The sequence below is a fragment of the Eschrichtius robustus genome, chromosome 13 (genome assembly GCF_028021215.1).
Source record: "Eschrichtius robustus isolate mEscRob2 chromosome 13, mEscRob2.pri, whole genome shotgun sequence".
NCBI lineage: Eukaryota > Metazoa > Chordata > Mammalia > Artiodactyla > Eschrichtiidae > Eschrichtius > Eschrichtius robustus.
In genome coordinates this window covers 54063902-54071097 of record NC_090836.1, presented here as the reverse complement: position 1 = coordinate 54071097, position 7196 = coordinate 54063902, and positions in this window count along the sequence as shown.

Here is a 7196-nt window from a genome sequence, read left to right as displayed (position 1 = left end):
GCCCTGCTGAAAGGAGGCAGGAAGGCCTTTCATCCCAAGCCTAACTCATACCATCTGGTTCAGAAGCTCAGACCCAGGCCATGCAGAAGGCCAGATTCCCACTTCTCTACTGCACAGATGAAGCTGGGTTCTGACTAATAATATTATTACAGAAATCCATCCATTTCTCTGGGTTAAGGTATGCAGTTGTTTTTTGTTATTTGTTTCTTGGTTTTTTTTTTTTTTTTGGAAGAGAGCGATTTCAAAGAAAGTAAGATATTCACTTGGTATAATTCCTTTTTTAGAAAATACGTCTTTTAAAATCTGGAAATCCAGTGGTTGGGTGCGACTTAATCATTAATTTGTTATTTTTACATCATTACAGGTTGAATTGTTGTTTGTGGCAAGCTTTTATACAAAGTTTGATGCTGAGTGAGACCTTTTCAAAAGTGTTTTATTTATTCTTTCCTTTCTTGACCTTTCAAGCTACTTCAGTGTAACTACGAGGTGACATCATAGTTACTATGTCCCTCTGTGATACCCAAAATCCCATATGAGGCAAACTCAAGCAATGGTTTATTCTCTGCACCCAGTGGGGGTGGTTCCTCTCTGAGAGGCTTCCTTCCAGAGATTATCTCAAAGAGAGTTTTCAAAAGGAGGGCAGAACCAGGCTGGGACTGACTCTGGGTGCAGAGCTTACGTTTCACCTTCCTCAAGGCTCTATAATACAGGTTATCTCCCCCCACCCCAGCCCCACTAGTTGTAGAAACTTGAAAAGTTACCTTATCTGTCAACACCTTGAGCTGCTGGCAGCAAAACCCAAATCAAAGCGGCTCAAGTGGAGAGGGATTTCTGAAGGAGATGCTCATTTATTGGAAACACTTGCAGTGCTTCCACTCAGTTCAGGAGTGCTATGAAAATAAAAACAATATGATGTTTCAATTGTTGGCTGTGAGATTTTTAACATGGGAACATATTTGTATTAATATAAATAGGACACTAAGTGAACATTTTCCTACTCTTAGGTGAAGCATACTCTAATCTCTAGATCTATCACCATCTCTATCTCCTGTATTATCTATCTTGTGCCTATTCCTATTTTTATACCTATAGCTATGTCTCTATCTACACACATGTGTCCCAGTAACTTTGCCTTTGCTGTTCCTTCTACCTGGGACATTTTTCCCCCAAACACCGACATGATCACCTGTGACAATGGAGTGGTCCACAACATGAGCTCTCTGACCGGCTTCCTGTGACTCCCTCCAGCTCCTCTGCCGATGGTACACTCCATGCACACGGGGAGGGAAGGGACATACAATGGTGTTCTGGTAATGGTACATGGTACCGTTGTCATCCGTGAAAAAGACTGGGCCAGATCAGTGGTTTTCAAACTCTGCTCTCCAGAACCCCAAAGCCTCCACAAAACAGCTTGGGGGCAACCTCAGGCAAGAGGAGGGGAAGCGAGTTGGGAGGGCTTTGGCCTCTCCACCCCTCAACCCCCAACCAGAGTAGCTCTGTTATTGCTCAGGAGATTTTCTTTGAATACAAGGTTCTGTTGTGGATCTGAAAGTCCAGAAATATACCGTAAAACATACAGGAATTTAGTATGGGATAAAAATGGCTTTACTGATTTCAAATCAGTAAAGGGAAGATGAATTATTTAATAAATGGTTTTCGGACCACTGGGTAACCATTTAGAAAAAAATGTAAAAAATCAGTTCACCAATATCAAAAATGAAGTGAAAATAAAGGCAAACAAAACTGGTCTTCTAGCACAGATGGATTAAGAAGCACTGATGCATTTAGATTTGTGACCTCAACATGACAGCCTTCTATACTTCGTATACTCCCTGTGCCTGATGGTTAAGGTGATTATTTCTGGAGATCTGAATGGCGGACTTGTTTGTGACAATGTCCGAGATTTGCCCATATAGCGTAGGATCATGAAGGTTTTTCTTCCTCCTCAATGAGTCCATTGTCTGGCAATGGTTATGTGACTTCAAGAAGAAAGCACCTGGTTGAATTCATTAAAACACTAATTTAACGTCAAACAACTGAAGAATCTTACAGCTGGTTCACTGGGAAGAAGTTTGTACACAGCTACCTGGTGCTAATCCTTTCTCACCTCTAGGGCGAGTGCCTCAGAAAGAACCAAACCAGTCCACACTCTGATCTTGGACTCCCAGCCTCCAGAACTGGGAGAAAATTAAGTTCTAGTAGATAAGTCACCCAGTCTGTGATACTTTGTTAAGGCGGCCCCATACTGTAATACACTCAATATGCACTAGATGTAGCCACGTAGGAAGACTTTCATAATAAACCTGAATTTTGTCATCAAAAAAAAAATGTTAAGAGGGAAACTAATGCATATCTTACACAAAAGAAAATACCAGTTGGATCAAAGATTTAAGCATGAATGGAGAGGTTGTGGAGAAAAGGGAACCTTCCTACCCTGTTTGTGGGAATATAAATTGGTGCAGCCACTGTGGAGAACAGTATGGAGGGCCCTTAAAAAACTAAAAATAGAACTACCATATGACCCAGCAAACCCACTCCTGGGCATATATCCAGACAAAACTCTAACTGGAAAAGATACATGCACCCCAATGCTCATTGCAGCACTAATTACAAGAGCCAAGCAACCTAAATGGAAGCAACCAAAATGTCCATCAGGAGATGAATGGATAAAGAAGATGTGGTTCATATATACAATGGAATATTACTCAGCCATAAAAAAAGAATGAAATAATGCCATTTGCAGCAACATGGATGGACCTAGAGATTATCATACTAAGTGAAGTAAGCCAGACAAAGACAAATATTACATGATATCACTTACATGTGGAATCTAAAAATTGATACAAATGAACTTATATACAAAACAGAAATAGACTCACAGACATAGAAAACAAACTTATGGTTACCAAAGGGGAAAGGGGTTGGGGAGGGATAAATTAGGAGTTTGGGATTAGCAGATACAAACTATTACATATAAAACAAACAACAAGGTCCTGTATAGCCTTGTACTATATAGCACAGGGAACTATATTTAATATCCTGTAATAAAACATCATGGAAAAGAATACAAAAAAAATGTATATTATATATACATACATACATATGTATAACTGAATCACTTTGCTGTATACCCAAAACTAACACAACGTTGTAAATAAACTACATTTCAATTTTTCAAAAAATATTTAAGTATGAAAATGGAACCCATAAAAGTGGAAGGAAAACATTAGAGAATTTTCAAATAATTACAAAGATGTGGGGAAGCGCTTTCTAAATATCACACAAAACCCAGACGCTATAAAATAAAAGGCTGATGAATTTGAAAAGATAAAAAATGTTTTAAAATATATATATGTGTCAACAAATTAGCATAATCATTAGAATTAGAAACAAAAAAGGAGAAGTAGCAACTGACACTGCAGAAATACAAAGGATCATGAGAGATTACTACAAGCAATTATATGCCAATAAAATGGACAATCTGGAAGAAATGGAAAAATTCTTAGAAAAGTACAACCTTCTGAGACTGAACTAGGAAGAAACAGAAAATATAAACAGAACAATCACAAGCACTGAAATTGAAACTGAGATTAAAAATCTTCCAACAAACAAAAGCCCAGGACCAGATGGCTTCACAGGTGAATTCTATCAAACATTTAGAGACGAGCTAACACCTATCCTTCTCAAACTCTTCCAAAATGTAGCAGGGGGAGGAACACTCCCAAACTCATTCTACGAGGCCACCATCACCCTGATACCAAAACCAGACAAAGATGTCACAAAGGAAGAAAATTAAAGGCCAATATCACTGATGAACATAGATGCAAAAGCCCTCAACAAAATACTAGCAAACAGAATCCAAGAGCACATTACAAGGATCATACACCATGATCAAGTGGGGTTTATTCCAGGAATGCAAGGATTCTTCAATGTATGCAAATCAATCAATGTGGTAAACTATATTAACAAATTGAAGGAGAAAAACCATATGATCATCTCAATAGATGCAGAAAAAGCTTTTGACAAAATTCAGCACCCATTTATGATAAAAACCCTCCAAAAAGTGGGCATAGAGGGGACCTACCTCAACATAATAAAGGCCATATACAACAAACCCACAGCCAACATCATTCTCAATGGTGAAAAACTGCAACCATTTCTTCTAAGATCAGGAACAAGACAAGGTTGTCCACTCTCTCCACTATTATTCGACATCACTTTGGAAGTTTTAGCCACAGCAATCAAAGAAGAAAAAGAAATAAAAGGAATCAAATCAGAAAAGAAGTAAAGCTGTCACTGTTTGCAGATGACATGATACTATACATAGAGAATCCTAAAGATGCTACCAGAAAACTGTAAGAGCTAATCAAAGAAATTGGTAAAGTAGCAGGATACAAAATTAATGCACAGAAATCTCTTGCATTCCTATACACTAATGATGAAAAATTTGAAAGAGAAATTAAGGAAACACTCCCGTTTACCACTGCAAAAAAAAGAATAAAATACCAAGCAATAAACCTACCTAAGGAGACAAAAGACCTGTATGCAGAAAACTATAAGACACTGATGAAAGAAATTAAAGATGATACAAACAGATGGAGAGATATACCATGTTCTTGGATTGGAAGAATCAATATTGTGAAAATGACTATACTACCCAAAGCAATCTACAGACTCAGTGCAATCCCTATCAAACTACCAATGGCATTTTTCACATAACTAGAACAAAAAATTTCACAATTTGTATGGAGACACAAAAGACCCCGAATAGCCAAAGCAATCTTGAGAAAGAAAAACGGAGCTGGAGGAATCAGGCTCCCTGACTTCAGACTATACTACAAAGCTACAGTAATCAAGACAGTATGGTACTGGCACAAAAACAGAAATATAGATCAACGGACAGGATAGAAAGCCCAGAGATAAACCCATGCACATATGGTCACCTTATTTTTGATAAAGGAGGCAAGAACATACAATGGAGAAAAGACAGCCTCTTCAATAAGTGGTCCTGGGAAAACTGGACAGCTACATGTAAAAGAATGAAATTAGAACACTCCCTAATACCATACACAAAAATAAACTCAAATTGGATTAAAGACCTAAATGTAAGGCCAGACACCATCAAACTCTTAGAGGAAAACATAGGCAGAACACTCTATGACATAAATCACAGTAAGATCCTTTGTGACCCACCTCCTAGAGAAATGGAAATAAAAACAAAAATAAACAAATGGGACTTAATGAAACTTAAAAGCTTTTGCACAGCAAACGAAACCATAAACAAGATCAAAAGACAACTCTCAGAATGGGAGAATATATTTGCAAATGAAGCAACTGACAAAGGATTAATCTCCAAAATTTACAAGCAGCTCATGCAGCTCAATATCAAAAAAACAAACAACCCAATCCAAAAAAGGGCAGAAGACCTAAATAGACATTTCTCCCAAGAAGATATACAGGTTGCCAACAAACACATGAAAGGATGCTCAACATCACTAATCATTAGAGAAATGCAAATCAAAACTACAATGAGGTATCACCGCACACGAGTCAGAATGGCCATCATCAAAAAATCTACAAACAATAAATGCTGGAGAGGGTGTGGAGAAAAGGGAACCCTCTTGCACTGTTGGTGGGAATGTAAATTGATACAGCCACTATGGAGAACAGTATGGAGGTTCCTTAAAAAACTAAAAATAGAACTACCATACGACCCAGCAATCCCACTACTGGGCATATACCTTAAGAAAACCATAATTCAAAAAGACACATGAACCCCAATGTTCATTGCAGCACTATTTACAATAGCCAGGACATGGAAGCAACCTAAGTGTCCATCGACAGATGAATGGATAAAGAAGATGTGGCACATATATACAATGGAATATTACTCAGCCATAAAAAGAAATGAAATTGAGTTATTTATAGTGAGGTGGATGGACCTAGACTCTGTCATACAGAGTGAAGTAAGCCAGCAAGAGAAGAACAAATACCATATGTTAACATATATATATGGAATCCAAAAAAAAATGGTTCTGAAGAACCTAGGGGCAGGACAGAAATAAAGACGTAGACGTAGAGAATGGACTTGAGGACGCAGGGAGGGGGAAGGGTAAGCTGGAACAAAGTGAGAGAGTGGCATGGACATACATACACTACCAAATGTAAAATAAATAGCTAGTGGGAAGCAGCCGCATAGCACTGGGAGATCAGCTCGGTGCTTTGTGACCACCTAGAGGGGTGGGATAGGGAGGGTGGGAGCGAGACACAAGAGGGAGGAGGAGATATGGGTATATATGTATATGTATAGCTGATTCACTTTGTTATAAAGCAGAAACTAACACACCATTGTAAAGCAATTATACTCCAATAAAGATGTTAAAAAAAATAAAATAAAAAACAAAGTAGCATAAACAAATTTAAAGATAATCAGCAATGAAAAAAATATCACAACTCATATTACAGACAAGGACATTTTTCTTAGTGTATAAAGAACTGGTATCAATACGGATAAAAAAAAAAAGAACAAAAATGAGCAAAGTCTATGAACAAAGGACACAAAGAATTTTAAAATAAATGTTAACTTCATATATATTTTTTAAATGTACATTAACTACCTGATCAAAAGGTTTGGTAAGATACTGAATAATATGAGGGTAGAAGGAATTGGGCATTTTCATACATCACCAATGGAAGTCAAAATTTATATATAGAACATCTGTAGATAGTAATTTGGGAACTTTATCAAAATCTAAAATGCACATTTTTAACAGGTAACCCCATATCTAGGAATTTATCCTATAGCAAAACTTGCTCGTTTGCAACATAACAACACATGTACAAGGATATGCGTATTCCATATTGGAAGCAACCAAATTATCTAACAATGTACAAGAGGGTAAATCCACTGTGTAGAGTAAAATGAAATGCAGCAGTAAAAACAGACTGAGGTTGATACCTGCACTGTTATGGAATGACCTCCATGATACATTAAGTATAAAAGAAAGGTTTAAGACTTCCCTGGTGGCACAGTGGTTAAGAACCCGCCTGCCAATGCAGGGGACAGGGGTTCGATCCCTGGTCCGGGAAGATCCCACACGCCGTGGAGCAACTAAGCCCATGCACCACGACAACTAAGCCTGTGCTCTAGAGCCCACGAGCCACAAATACTTAGCCTGCATGCCACAACTACTGAA